Here is a 15,502-nt window from a genome sequence, read left to right on the forward strand (position 1 = left end):
AATTAGTGCTAACTGTTACAGAATTGCAGGTAGACCTAAGATGCAGCGCTAAAAGCGTCTCAACCGCTCCTACCAGACTTCCCAGTGCCGTTGACATCCGTGTTGTCCCCATAGAATTCCTGCGCGAAGTCACGCCACCTGTACCTCAAGCAAGCAACCACCTCATACACGCGCAGTTGCGTTGAGATATACCTCTGGAGCTAAAGAAAAGCGCCCTCAGATGGTGCACCAAGTAAAGGAGTTATATATATCGCTTCATTAAAAGCAGAAGACGCAAAAAAATCGCATTTTTCGGCCTTGCTGAAGCGGAGATAGATTTAAGAGGGGGGAGGATTTTCGCCAAAAGTTATCAATTTTACATAAAAAAAATGCTTAATACCGTTTTTGCTGGTTTACTGGTTCCAAGAACACCGCCATATCCCATATCCGCCCCCCCCCCCCCTTTCCCACCACCTGGCTAGGCTACTTTGTTTCCCATATTGCAGGCGTTCTTTCTACCTGAGTGCATCCGATTTATATATCTGTACGAAGTGCGCTCCGAGGCTCACTCAAGCACGTACATAAGTGGACATGTCCAGCCTTTGAGCTATGGAAGGCCCCTCCGCATCGAAGAAACATAAGACGTGCCTTCACGAGAGCCAGCCATTTGATGTGCCAATATTAACTCGCCACCACCATGTGCGTCAGTTATGCGAAAATCTAGAATATGCAGGGTATGACGGCCATCCTGCGTTTTCTGGCATCTCGGACAGAGCTGCAGGAACTTCTACGTTCGCGCCAGCATTATCGCCCGAACACGGTGGCATGCCGTGAACACCTTCTTCTGAAGGGTGGACAGTACCGTCTTCAGTCGCCGCGAACCCAGCTTCTGCGAGCTATGTCGCGAAAACATAAGTTGGGGACGACAGTACTGTAGACACTTCAGCGGAAGGTGCTCACGACATGCCGCCTTGTACCGGCGATAATGCAGATAACGAAGAGACCCCTGCGTTCACGGCGAGCAGTACGGACTACAGTACTGGAGACCTTTCAGCGGAAGCTAATCTCGCCATGCCACCGTGTGCCGGAGAAAACGAAAATCTACTTTACGGACCTGGCCGAACATTAAATGTGCACCAGGCGCTCAGTGAAGCTTCGCACTGTACGGAATCGCCACCCTTCCTGGCTTCACTACCACAAAAAAGGCGGCGATCGTCATGATCGCGGCGTTCAGTGGTAGGGACGTTCACAAGAGAGAATTGAGGGGATGAACAATGTGCAACAGATTGGGGGTGCTGAGACCGTAGAAAGCAAAGCTTTGTCACTGAAAAAGTAAAGTGAATATTGTTTTTCCCCCTGCTTGACACGTATATGATGCCTAATAATGTTCCTAGCATGTTTTGACACCTTCACTGTTTTTTGAGCAAACTCATTTAACCATTCAAAATGAGCACGAGGAATTTCTTACAGTCTACTGGTTTTTCAACTTGTGTTTGAACCTTGTATTGAGTGTGTGAAACCACAAATGATAATGTTGTGAAGGTGTAGGTTGCGCAACCATGGGATGAACCACGAAGAAAGACACAGAGACACACACAAGCGCACTATAAGAAGGCACTCACACCTGCAGGGACGAGTCCTTTACGGATGGAGAACCCGTACAGTCTTGCTCGGCACGTAGCATGGATGGTGTGGCTTAGTAAAGCGTTGATGAAGGTAGAAGAAGAAGGGGAGGACACACAAAAAGAAGGGCCCACTGAACTAGAAAGGAACTTCAATAAAACTTGGGTTGGGCCTAGTTGGTACATGATGTTGTGAAGGTGTAGGTTGCGCTTGTGCGCTTGTGTGTGTCTCTGTGTCTTTCTTCGTGGTTCGTCCCGTGGTTGCGCAACCTACCCCTATTGAAAAATCCGGTATCGCGGCAAACCGGATTTTACCGGAACATATCGGTTTCATACCGGTCCGGTATCACTCTCATACCGGCGAGACCCGTCTGGTTTGATGGCTATAGCAGTTCATACCGGTCTGGTATCGATCCCAAACCGGACAGACCGCCCCGGTGCGGAGCTCATACCGGACAGTCCATTCCCGGTTCGAAGCTCAAACCGGACAGACCAGTCCGGTACGGAGCTCAAACCGGACATACCAGCCTGTATTCAGAGCGATATGTGCTGCGGTTTTGGTGCTTGGTCTGCAGATTGTTGTACGCCAGCAGATATTTTTTAGGGGAAGGGGGGGCCAGCGTGCGCATAAGTGGGATAATCAACACATACACGGTTTTGTTGAAAGGGCTAGGAAAAGAAAAGGGCTAAGCGTGAGCATCGCAGTGGCAAAACATGCAGTTTGTGCATGAAAGGCGGGGGCTGCATGAAGGGGTATTTGCGGGCAACCGCCATATTGGCTTCCCGTGCAGCACCCTGACAAACCCAGGGCGGTTGTTTGCGGGCAAACGGCTAGTATACATCCGCCAGCAGCCTTCGTAAGTCCTGCGCAGATTACTTTGGATTTCACAGTGCAGAACTTCACGACTGGCTCATAAACATGGCGAGCCTCCGGTGACTGCGCCAGAGGCTCCAAAAGGTTTGTTACTGTCGCGTTCATTGCAGCAGCTTTCTTAATGTTCGCTAGCGGCAGTCTGTAGCGACGCATCGATGAAGAAAGAAAATTCTTGGTTTTCGTGCAGGAATTCTTTGCACTTCTTTGTCAAGTGCACTGATAACGCAACTTGTCCAAGCGCCATCGCGAGCGGCCCCACCCTTCACTATATCAGGAAGACATACTAATCACAAATCGCCCAGAACATTTCTATCGACGAAGAAAAGGTTCATTCAACGGAGCCGGCAGCTTGGGGTGTTCCCTTAAGGGCGACGATTCGTGCTAGCTAAAAGATACAGCGTTCGAGAGAATAAAATAAAAACAAAAACCACCTGTAGAAACCTTACACGAGTAACCCGTCTTTGCGCTATTTTTTTTAAAGCTTTTTTCTTTTCTCTCATCACCGCCTTCTCTGCTTTTCCTGGGTCCGAGTCGGTCGCAACCGAAAACCTGCTCATGCCTGGTTTTTCTGTCGGCCTTTGTTCCTTCCCCTTGGGCTCCTCTGTGTCTGTCCTACCCCTCCCAGTGCCGTTCCCCGAAACGGCGCGGAGGCGCTCACTCTACAACCCACGACTGAACATTTTTTTTAAGCCGCCCTCCCGACCACGCTCCCCGAGAGGCTTCCCTGAAGTGGCGAGGAGGTTCCGATTCTGCTTGTTCACTGTGCCAGGTCGCTGCGCGGTGACTTTATGCAGAAGTGCTCCCCCGCCTTTCCTGCGTTTGCTTGGAACAGGTTTCTGTTCTGCGAAAACACGCTGGCACTAGCTCGTTGGCGTTGAATTTGTGTTATACAATTTTTTGCGCCTTTCTTCGTGTTGCCTTGATCAATCCATGATCAAAGATGACATCGCCTTTTATGCGTACGTCCAGTGCAAATACGGTGGAACCCTATCATCCTTGTCTCAGTGATGAATGACTTCGCTCCGAAAGACGTGAGTGGTGAACATTTGACCAGTGGAGGCCACGGCGGTGAAGGCGGATTTTATGACAGCGACGTCGTGCTGCTAGGACGTAAGTACGCATTTTAAATCACTCTGTTCTTTAAGTACTGCCTCCGTCTCGGTTATATGCTCGGCGTCTACAGAAACGTTCTAACTGACCAGTGTCTTTTTAACTAAAACTTTTTCGATTGCACAGCGTAGAGGGACGAAATAGCGCAAAATTTTCTTTCAGTTACATACTGAAATTGCTTGTCCTTCATGATAACACGACTAAGCTAAGTTTTATAGTTTGTATTCTTTCTTTTTAGAGAGGCATATGGTGTATACGTGAGAGAGCAATCATCGATAAGCGTCCTGAGGGGGAGAGGCTCAAGACTTTGAACAAACATCACGCATCACATCGATGCTGCGGTGTGTGCCGTAAATAATGGAGGATGACTACGCAAGCATCGGAATCGTCCGAGCAACCTGTTTACACACCAACAATGTTACGACGCAGATTTGCAATACATTATTGATTCAAATATGGAAGGCGTGAGGTGCATTCACGATACTGAGCATTGCCAATGCTCAGGGCCTGGCGTCTTGAGACGCCTGGCTTGTCTGTGGCTTGTCTGGGCCCACGAGGGCCCGCAATTCAGAGCCCCGTTTGTGCTACTGGGGTATGCATTTGTAATTATTGCATGCAGGACCACCTCGGGAATGGAATTTTTATTCCTTCGGCAACGTGGGCAGCAGTTATGGTGGCACCCAAAGATTCACGTTTCTGCAAGGACGCAGCGTTTGGACGACTCCGCAACTCCTGGAAAGGAGCTTGACAGGGCAAGCTTGCCATCGGAACCTGAAGTCAGAAGCCTCCACAGTGGGAAGAAAGCCAATAACCCCTGAATAGCTACAAGGCATTGGCCGTAAGTTGCATGTCACAGTGCTCAATGCATTATGTTGTGTGTCAGTGCCCAATTAAATGATAAGCTGGGGGCATTATGTACTACCACTCATATTTTCTTTTCTTCAGGTGCTTTTGACTACTTTATTGGCCAGCACCCTGTAGAGACCCCAGCGCCGCTAGATCGTCGCAAAGAGTTAAATTATTACCTAGTGAGCTGGTTCAAGACATGCGAAAAAATAAACATCTTTTGGAGTTTTTGATGCATTAGAATACTCACCAAGCTACCAATACTTGGTAAAAGCTGGGAGCAAATAACACAATTGCACATCGACTGCAATACGAGCCGCTGGTAATCACTGATTACCAGTTTCTGAGGCTCTGTATATTTCAGCATTTGGCATGTACACTTATGGCCCCAGTTTTTGGGCAGGTTTAGTCCAAGTGGGCTATATTTGAAGCATTTTATTCCTGCCTTTGTCCTGTGATACAGGGACCTCCTGTATAATACGGGCCTAGCCTGTAGAATACAGGACTGTCCTGTAGGCCGGTACGAATTTTAAACCGGAACCGCATACCGGGTTATTGTACAGGATTTGCGATAGCGGATTACCGGAGTATCCTGTACAAAATAGGAGAATCCTGTATTATACACGACTGTCCTGTTTTATACAGGATATTCCGGTAATCCGGTATCGCAAATCCTGTACAATAACCCGGTATGCGGTACCGGTTTAAAATTCATACCGGATTTTTCAGTAGGGACACCTTCACAACATCATGTACCAACTAGGCCCAACCCAAGTTTTATTGAAGTTCCTTTCTATTTCAGTGGGCCCTTCTTTTTGTGTGTCCTCCCCTTCTTCTTCTACCTTCATCAACGCTTTACTAAGCCACACCATCCATGCTACGTGCCGAGCAAGACTGTAAGGTTTCTCCATCCGTAAAGGACTCGTCCCTGCAGATGTGAGTGCCTTCTTATAGTGAGCTTGTGTGTGTCTCTGTGTCTTTCGTCGTGGTTCGTCCCGTGGCTGCGCAACCTACACCTTCACAACATCATGTGCCAACTAGGCCCCACCCAAGTTTTATTGAAGTTCCACACATCATAAAATTGATGATTTTAGGTGCTCGCGACTATCTTGAGACAACAGGAGTTGCAAGAACATCAACGGGCATGCTGAAAGATATAAGCATGCCCTCGTGTGGAATGCGACTGTGAGTGGCCTCAAGGGTCTATTTCTTGTAGTGAGCCTGAAGAACTTCAACGTGGTGTGTAGCGAAGTGGTGCATTACATGCACTGCGCCCAGCTTGGAGTTGGAAAGCAGCTCACGGAGTTCTGGTTGTACTCATCAAACTTGCATGAGTCTTTTTACATTGGTATGTGTCAATTCCTACTTCAACGAATAAAAGTTTGAAAGAAAATGGAAGATTAACTCTGACTGGGAAATTATTTGCGCGAGTGGAATGCCACTATAAGTGAGGGTAAAAGATCTTATGAAGAAGAAAGTATACATGTTATTGGCAAAGGGGCAGAATGATAAGGACATGAGGCAGGGACAGCACAAAGTGCTAACTTTCAACTGAATTTACAGCACGGCGGAATATATACAGAAGCGGGACCACTAGAGAAAAAAAGAAACTAAGTGCTTGTCCGTCCTGATGTAATGAAGGGACAATATTTTTTTGGTCAAAAGATTAACTAATTGCGCACTCATGCACCAGACACGTTCATGGCGCATCAGACGTGCCTCTATAATCTTGCTTACCTCATGATCACTGCTTGTAGCTTCGACTATGCATTCTCTGAACAAAAGCTGTTACGATTCGCTGGGACCGTAATGGCAATGCGCAGGGACACGACCATTTCAGAGTTGTAGAACGTTACATTTGTGTTCACCTAGCCTTCATCTGTGCATTTTGATTTGACCAATTTACACCTTACCACACGTCGGTGTTATATGATACACCAGCCTTTCTGCGCAATGAAAAAAACTATTCCTTATATTTTGACCCCTCTGAGTGGCCGAAGAATGGGATTTGTCGTATTGCGAAACTTTTCCCTTGACAGTTTTCAAAGCTGTGCAAATTGACATATCCATTCTCCAGCCACTACCACCCGTTAGGTTCAATGAGCTACATTTGCTGACTTTCTTAGCCATTTGTTGGTATGTATAGTACGAAGGTATTCTTTTACATAATTCGAATCTTTGTAGGCTTTTGCATGTCTATGACTGGAAAACAGGGAATGTATTCAGAATTTTTGTTACATATTCCAGTTCACTGCAATTGCTATGCAGGTCGTCTTCTAGTTAAGTGCTAGACAATAGACCATATTTACAGTATCAATCAGGTGATAGAAAATTGCGCAGAATATGACCAACCCCTATATATAACCTCCATTGACTACGAGAAAGCATTTGACTTGGTGTAAACTTCAGCAGTCTTGCCGGCATTGCAGAATCAGGGTGTATGTATAAGTGTTTTATGCAAAAATACTGGAAGATATGTATAATCACTGCACAGCTACCCTAGCCCTTCATAAAGTCAGCAATAAAATTTGAATAAAGAAGGCTGCTAGACACGAAGAGGCTGTGAGCCTGTTTACAGGGTGAGTTACGATGCCTGGATTGGGAACAGTTGGGGATAACAGTTAACTGAGATTACCTATTAACTGATGACATTGCCTTGCTAAGTAACATAGGAGATGCAATGTGCAATCAATCAGTTAGAGAGGTAGAGCAGAACGGTTGGTTTAAAAATTAGCAGACAAAAAACCAAAGTAATGTTTAGTAGCCTCGCAAGGGAACAGCAGTTCGAAGTTGGTAGCGAGTTGCCGGAAAGGGTAAGCGCATGCGTCAACTTCAGGCACGTAGTGACCACTGATCTGGATTGTGGGAGGGGAAACAAATAGAAGAGTAAGAATGATGCAGCGCATATGGCAGGGTCTCTCAGATCATGAATGGTTGTTTACCAATATTTCTCGAGTGAAAAGTGTACAACAGCTGTATCTTATCGGTACTCAACTAACGGGCGGAAATGTGGAGGCTAAAGAATAGGGTTCAGCTTAAGTTAAGGGCAACGCAGCGAGCTATGGGAAGAAAACAGATAGGTGTAATCGTAAGACACGGGCAGCGTACAGAGTGGCTGAGGGAACAAGACCACGTGAATGACACCCTCGTCAAAATCAAGAAAAGAAGAGTGCTTGGACAGATCTTGTGATGTGAAGGCAAGACAACCGCTGGTCCTTACTAATAATGGAGTGGATCCCAAGAGAAGCAAGCGTAGCAGGATGCGTTAGAACGTTGTGTGGGCAGACAAGGATTAAGGAGTTTGCGGATATACTGTGGCATTAGCTGGTAAAGAATAGGGTTCATTATAGAAAGACATAAGAGCGGCCTTTGCCTTGCAGTGGGCGTACTGATGATGAAGATGAATCATTTTCATTCTGACAAGTACTAGAGGGCAAGTAATACACTTCAGAACAGATAGTGAGATATTTCAAAAGCAGTGAATCATGTTGGACTGACCGTGTCTATCAGAGGAGTCTAATCTGAGAGGTGAACCAAATTCCTCCTCTTACTTTTTCTGGAATTCCATCTACCGTAGCCATCCTGGACATGCGTTTCCTGAGCATGTGCCCACACCTTTCTTGCACACGGCTGCCGAGGACCATGAACGACCGGTGCTTCTGGAAAGCAAGCGAGTGGAAAAACTGGCTGTTCTTTTACTGCATTCCAACATTGTACGGTGTGCTGGAGCCAGGTTACAGGAAACACACAGTATTACTGGTTGAGGGCGTCTTTGCCCTGCATCTCGACTCTATCTCTCCAAGAGACCTTCAGCGAGCAGGTAACAGGAGTTTGTTATGGAATGTTATTTGTAGGTTGGGAGCCTAAATGAATTGCATCACATTGCATGTAGCTAGGTCTCCAAAATTATGTGCCACGGATGATTCAACACTATTTAGATTATTATTCCAGAAAAAAATTCATTATGAGATCAGAATCTTGCTTATAAATGCAAATTAAAGTGCAAAGTGCAGTGTCAACTTGCTTGTAATGAGTATTTTCTCAAAGGGAATTCGTTATTTCCGGGAAAAAATCTTTATTCACAACTCACAGCTCTGTGCAGAAAGGGATGTGTTTGAAAGGCCATGTTCATAACCTCTCACACGTTGAAATCCCACTTATATTTTCTGGTTTGTTTTCAGCTCCCTAACTGTCTGTGAAATATTGGGAATTCAGAGAAGAGGACAATAGCAGGCTGGGCGTTTCACAGGTTCTGTGAGAAAAATAGTGTCTTTGCCGCATGCATATATGGTGGAATCGATAAAAACGTACAGGTCCTGAATTGGGCTGCAGAAATTGCAGAATTTTGAATTACATCCAAAGATACCCTCTTCACAAAGGAACGGAATAAGTGTGTTTTTAGATTACCTACTGAAGAATTGCTGCAGAAGGGCACTGAAAGAATGGAGCACTAATGGAGATATTTCTAAGCTGTGACTTAAGCAAAGTTCACGAAATGTAAAGCGCTGACATAGTTGATAGGCCATCAAATGGACGTGCCTCCAGCCTGGACAAAAATGACATGCCTCCAGGCTAGTAAAAATGAGAGCAGTGTAATAATAGTAGAAGTCATTCCTTTGCTTTGAAGGCTACTTGATATCAGAGCCTAACTTAATTCAAATGTCGAATGTTATAGCGCAGCCTTCCTACATTTTTCAACAAGCCGACTTCATGACTTCGTGTCCAAGACAGCAGGGTGTCATGGACAGCGTTTCATGAGATTCAATATCCACAAGCTCCTGCACTATACCAAGAATGTGGAAAACCTGGGATCACTGTGGGCGAATTATGCCTTTTCATTCGAGACTGAAAATGGAAAAGTAGTGAAGTTGGTGAAGGCAGCAAAGGGAGCCATAATGTAAATTCTGGAAACTGGATGCAGCCCTTCATTTAATTTCATTTCATTTATTTTTCCCTTAAAGGCCCGATGGCATTGCATAAGGGGGAGCAAACTCAAGATTTGTACCAACGAAGACAAAAACACTACAGAGAAAGGAAAAAAAACAGTAAAAAGGAATAAGAATGTACAGCCGGTAAGTGGCGCCGAAAAGGTTATACAATACGTAAGAAGTAAATAAAAATTGAACACATGAGTAAACACAGGCTAAGGAATGAAAAAAAGCAAGGACAATTGTCTGTATTTCTTGCGCAGTTATGTGAAATTGCTCTGCACTAGAGTTTTGCGTAATGGTGGTAAGCAAAAGGCATTTCACATTGGAGACATTTGCTTGTTTGGGACGCCACTCAAGCCATGTCTGACACTGCGGGAGGAGCAGGCAGTGAATAGATCTCAAAACGAGTAATTCACCAGTGTGAATGAATTTTTCTGAATGAGTTTTCAAGGTACTGCAATTCGTAGCCAACAATAGAAAAATGCAAATAAAAGGCACAGCTGTAAAATAGTAACACATAAGAAAGACTTTTTTTTTGTCCGGTTGACTCTGCAAGTCCATCCAGGACACGATCTTTCTAGCACAGTGGTTCTGCGGTGTCAGCAATTGGGACTCGATAGTGTTGAGTGCCTGCCTTTCCACATTAGAGCATGCTTTCGGTCTCCATTTACCACCTGTGCTATTCTCACATCCTCGGATGTGGCAATTCCATGAGTTTTATTAGACATTGCGGGCGAGGACACATTCTATGTGCGTAAATTGCTCTTTTTATTTGATCGAGACTAGCTTCAGAAAGTCACCTTTGTTTTTGTGGCACTGGAAAGCAGGCTTATGGAGTTTTTGCACACAAAAGCAACTGAGCAGCCATGCCGTCAACGGAGCAGGCTTGCAGCTGGCAACTACTCCCAGGTGCGCCATAGCGCTGCACATATGCTATTTGCTTACTTCTCATCCAAGGAAGGAGAGTGAGGGCGAGCATGCAGCTTACATCAGCCACTTTACACTCGCAGCAGAGGAGCAGGGGCTAGCGTTGGGGACTGCAGCACTGCCCTTCATCTGCGAGCCCGTTCTGGCTGCCCGCATGTCTGCTTAGTTAATTTTAGCAAAGACGGTATGTATTTATGTGGTTGTTATGCAATGCCTTTTGAATGTAGCTTTTCAATTTTGGCCGCTTACACATTGATGCTGATTATTTTCGTGACGTAAAAGCAGCTGTCAAAGAGTGCCTTAATTGAGCTGGTACGTTCTTGTGAGTGGGCACCAGGCGGCTCTAGGGACTCAACCATCTACCTCCTGCATATGATGTGGAGGCTCAAACTACTAGGTAACTGCTGCGACGTGTGCACATTGGACAACTTGATTAAGAGTACCGTGCATGCTTGAAAGAATCTTATCACTCCTAAATATCGGAATAACGCCTCCTAATGGCTGCATGCTTGCTCTGAGCAATGGCTGCAGAGTGGGAGTCCCCTCAAGAGCGAACGTTGTCTGTTCAAGCCCTGCGGTGCCCAAGGAAAATCCAAGGAAAGTCCCATGATTTCCCTTGGATTTCAAAATTTGAAGCCATGAATGCCACAGCATTGATACGACCTTCGTTTTTAAGACCCAAGTTCTGGCATCTCGTGTGACTGCCCGAAAAACCACGCGGGCAACACGGGATGGAGGGGCAAAGAGACACCGCTAGATTCAGTTGAAAAAAAAAAACAGATACGTTCAAGAATTACATGTTATCGAGTACATGATGCAGCGGCTGTGGTGCTCTAAATTTGGTGCCGCTGCGTTAGCCCTGGACCTTTCGTCAGAAGGAAAGAAGGGACTTTGGAGTGGACCCAGTTAGTTTGCTGAGGCTCAGATTCTCTCCAGTGGCTTGGGCACTTGGAGTCCCGGAGGACCGATTGCCTGCGGTGTCGCCTCTAGCTTTGTTCGTCACCCCACTGACTAGCTTTTATCGTTTTTACCCGTCCGTTTGGGAGATGCTACTTTCTAGGCTGGAGCGTCTCCTTTGCACTCCACTGAGAGCCAACGCCTGCGTCACTTCCCGTCTTCCTCGGAGCCTCCCCCTTGTCTTGGGTCCCTTCTCCCGCCCGCGTCTCTGTTACTCTATCGGGGTAGGCTTCACCGCCTGAATGCTTGTGAGCGTGGGAATAAAGCTTCGGAACACTAATGGGTCTTAACACCCGACCCCTTGGCGATTCGTGCCACTATACAGTCTCTTGCTCAAGCGTCTCCGGGGTCCCACAAAGGGAAGATGTCGCCGGAGATACTAGCCCTCCAGAGACGCACAGCGCACTGTCACAATATAGTGATGTGGCAATTCGGCATTTGCTCAGTTCGAATTTCAGCGCGCACAACATATGACACTATGACAGCGGGTTATGTCACTTTCCACAACTCGTAAATCCCGTCAGTGTCATTTTATAATAGACTAAACTGGTGCTAGCTGTCGTGCACCTTAAGAAAGTGTACCAGGACTGATTACTGTGGTGTAGACCGAACCAAACCCTTCAATCACAAGTCTGAGTGGTTATGGAAGGAAACGCTACTAGTAAGAGAGCTGATGGTAGCATATTTCAAATTAGTAATAGGCACCTATCAGTAATGCATGAATAAACCGCTCCGGTAGCGCCAATGCTTTCAAGCTGTGTACCGGGTGCCCTGAGGAAAGTTTCATTTTCTCTTCGTGCGCTCTTTAAATACCACCGACTTTGGCAGGATCGCGACCACATTGTCGCGGTTTTTCGGCGTAGAGCAATAATTATTCCAGTTTCGTATGGTCGCCTATGTGCTAGCGCATCAATTCTAAGATAACGCCGCGCTCACTATCAAAGAGCTATCACTTTGAGCAAAAGCCTTGCTATTGATGGTGTTTCTTGAGTTACTGAGATCCTTTAATTACATTGTTTTTGAGGCTACCACCGCCACGAGGAAGCTCCCCCAAGTAGTACTTTTAATTTTGCGGGCTGTGTTTCAATTGAAAAGTGAACCTTATTGTGGTAACTTTAAGGAAATATAAATAAAGGGGGCCTTTATTTTTTTTCTTTGCAGCTTTGTTTTTGGAAAACCTGGAACTAAAAATAAATGCACAAATGTAGGCTTATACGCAGTGTTAGCTATCAAACCAACAAATATTAAAATAATGCTGGCCTGGACAGGTGTACAGATTGCAACATTACGCTGGTGAAATCGTCATAGAGCGCGTTATTTTAGTGAAAATTGGCGCTACGTAGCTTATACACACACAGAATGTAAAAAGTTATTTCTACATATCATTTTTTAAACACGTAATGGAAGGAATATAGCGTATTTTACAACACACTTCGAGTAAGCTGCCATTCATTTGGGTTACTGAAAATGGAACGTTGATTGAAGTTTGCGAACAGTGTCCTTTGTAAACATTTTCTAAGCAATGGGTAATAAGCGAGGTCTCCAATATTTCAAGATTTCTATTAGGTTTCGATTCTTATTTCTTGCCGGTTGCACTTTGTTGGAATAGAGCGCCAGAAAAACTTGAACCAGTAACAAAGTTGTCTGTCGATGTGGGTGAATTAGGCAAGTAATTAGAGCCAATTAAGTCGAAAAAACGCCATGGACACCCCAACGGCGTGGATGGAACTTGTCTGCCTTCTAAAAGTGAATTGGAATAGGGCATCAAAAAAACTTGAACCAGTACCAAAATGGTCGACGTGGGTTAATTAGGTTATTAATTACAGACAACTAAGGGTGTAATTGCGGTCCAAGATTGCCACCAGGCGTCTTCCGGTTTCGGTTTTGGACTTCCGGTCACGCGAATTGTGGGCATGAAATGAAAAAAAAAATGAACAGTGTTATGTCGATGTGGTGCGACGTCACGGAAAATTCCGGCGGGGGCAGCACAGGTGCTTAAGCGTTTGTCTATTGCCAGTGCCTCAGGTATCTCTGAAGTTTTCTTTTTATTTCTGGCTGTTCACCATCTGACAAAAGTATTTATGAACGCGGAAATGACGGTCGTTGAGCTGTGAAGCATTCGAATGATTTAATTGTGAGCAAACTCAGAATAAAAAAAGCAGTTATTCAGATATTCCTCTTGCTTTATTGTGCTCCACCCCGTATGGTTACTCAATGCTGCGACGCCTAACGCCATCTGTTCTATCATATGTTTGCTATTCAGTGATCACTGAAATTTGCTGTGCGGCAGTGGTGCATATTGATGACCATCGAAATTTCTAATGGCCGTTGACTCAATGGGCAGTGAGGTGTCCCGTGTGAATGTGGTAGAAAAAACCATGCCAGGACCCTGAAATCCCTTGTACCTTGCGTGCATCTTGCCTACCTTGTCACAGAGGTCACCGATTAGCATATTGTAGTGCGTTTCTGCGCTTTTAATTTACTGATTGTCAGTTCTACGTCTTCAAAGAACATTTAAAATTCCTCGTCATAATAACAATCATAACTATGCTTAAAGGAACGAAGGGGTACATTATGACTAACGAGGTCATCCTTATCGGTTTCTTCAAAACGAGTGAGAAGGCTATTGGCAGACCCTGTAGATGCCAACAGTTTGGAATTGAATAGGCCAGTCCCTATTCTACCGACGGATGAATACACCTGCAATAGCCGGGATAATAATTTTGAGCATCATGTTCATCAAAAATGCATTTATTACGTGTGCACTCATGAGAGAGCCCGTTATTGAGAGTGCATTTTGACACCCCGAGAGGGCACGCATTAAGCGGTGGATTGAGTAATTTGGAGCAACCAGAATTGAAAATGAACATTTTCTGCAATTAAGGACGGTTGGATGTTAGCCCTTTTAGTCTCCGCATGACGTCGTCACTTCGGCAATTGAACTTCTGGATCTTCCAGTCTATTCTCTTTAGACTGCTCCTTTAAACTCAGGGCAGCCGCGCACCAGTTTTATGGCCACAGCTGCTTGTTTTTTATAAGCCTGGTAAGCTGGCCTGCATCGTGTCATCTCCGCTTCTTGTTCGCGGCACGCGCAATTTTCAAACGTAGAGGTTGGGCAGTGGAAATAATTGCTCAGTTGTCAGGGCATCCTTAGTGGTCTCCTTCACATGTCATGACCGTTAGCCTTGGCAAGTAATTTTTCATTATTCCGGATACGTAGATATAAATACCATTAAGCTCGGCGCTCTTTTTCTCTTTTCACTTGCCAGATATACAAAGGAACGCATGCCCAGAAAGGCTTGAAGTGTCCGGAGCAAGTAGTTATGTGCCTATGCCTTTTTGTTTTGAAGAATGTGCTTATACAAAAGGGAAACAAAAGAAAAAGAGCTCGCCAACGAAAACCATGCCTGTAGAAGGCAGCATTCGCCATATAGTGCTAAGGCGGGAAGCACACACGCGAACCACTGCAAGAGCAAAAGCACTCTCACCATCGCCCCAGACGCGCGTAAATATTGGAATGCGTACGAGGAATGCTAGAGAATATGAAAGTTGCTCCTGCTGCGGTCGGGCGCAGTCTCTTCCCTGCGAAGCCATCATTTAACACACAAAAATCTAAGCACTCTCCGCCAGTAATCAAAGGACCTTTCTTCGGTGATCTCGAATTTTTGTTCGCGAGCGCAGGCGAGGCTTTGCTTGCGCCGTGTAGCTTTTCTCAATATGCGGCAATTTTTACGACAACTCCGCACAATACTTATATGGAGATGATGCAGAGACATCTAACCATGCGCACTCACAACCAACCATTTCCCCAAGTTTCTGTCCTTCAAGGTATGTTCGCAGAAAGAAAACCTATTGAGTGCCCCTATTGTAAAGGGCCCCCTCCGTGCCACAACTGATGTGGTTTTACCATTGTGTACCGGACATTTCTCCGAACCTTTGCCGTAAATTCGCCCGACGGGAGGTGCATATGGCGAACTGGACGCTGTAGGCACAGTATTAACTCATCAGGGGCATGTCCGTCCAGTTACCACACGCACGACCATGGGAGGCCTGTTAGAGGGAATAGCGCTTTTTGTGTGTATTTTGGATTGGTATGTTTGCGCTTCAAGTTTCGAATTGAGCGCAATCGCAAGCGGGAGGTTTTTGAAAGCCAGCAGTTGAGAAACGAGCCTGGCGAGAAAAGGAAACCCTATTAACAATACCTTCGAAACCAGTGGTTGGAAGATAATATAACATGCGATACAGAACTAGAGCTT

General features: G+C 45.6%; 1 protein-coding gene across 1 annotated transcript in view; it reads left to right on the plus strand.

Annotated features, from left to right (window-relative positions):
- The window catches only part of LOC149333448 (cytochrome P450 2U1-like), a 447,818-nt gene that overhangs the window by 283,292 nt on the left and 149,024 nt on the right, over nucleotides 1-15,502 (plus strand). The gene's annotated exons all lie outside the window — the stretch shown is intronic.

Source organism: Amblyomma mixtum, chromosome 8, assembly GCF_055824585.1.
Source record: "Amblyomma mixtum isolate Tamu chromosome 8, ASM5582458v1, whole genome shotgun sequence".
Lineage (NCBI taxonomy): Eukaryota > Metazoa > Arthropoda > Arachnida > Ixodida > Ixodidae > Amblyomma > Amblyomma mixtum.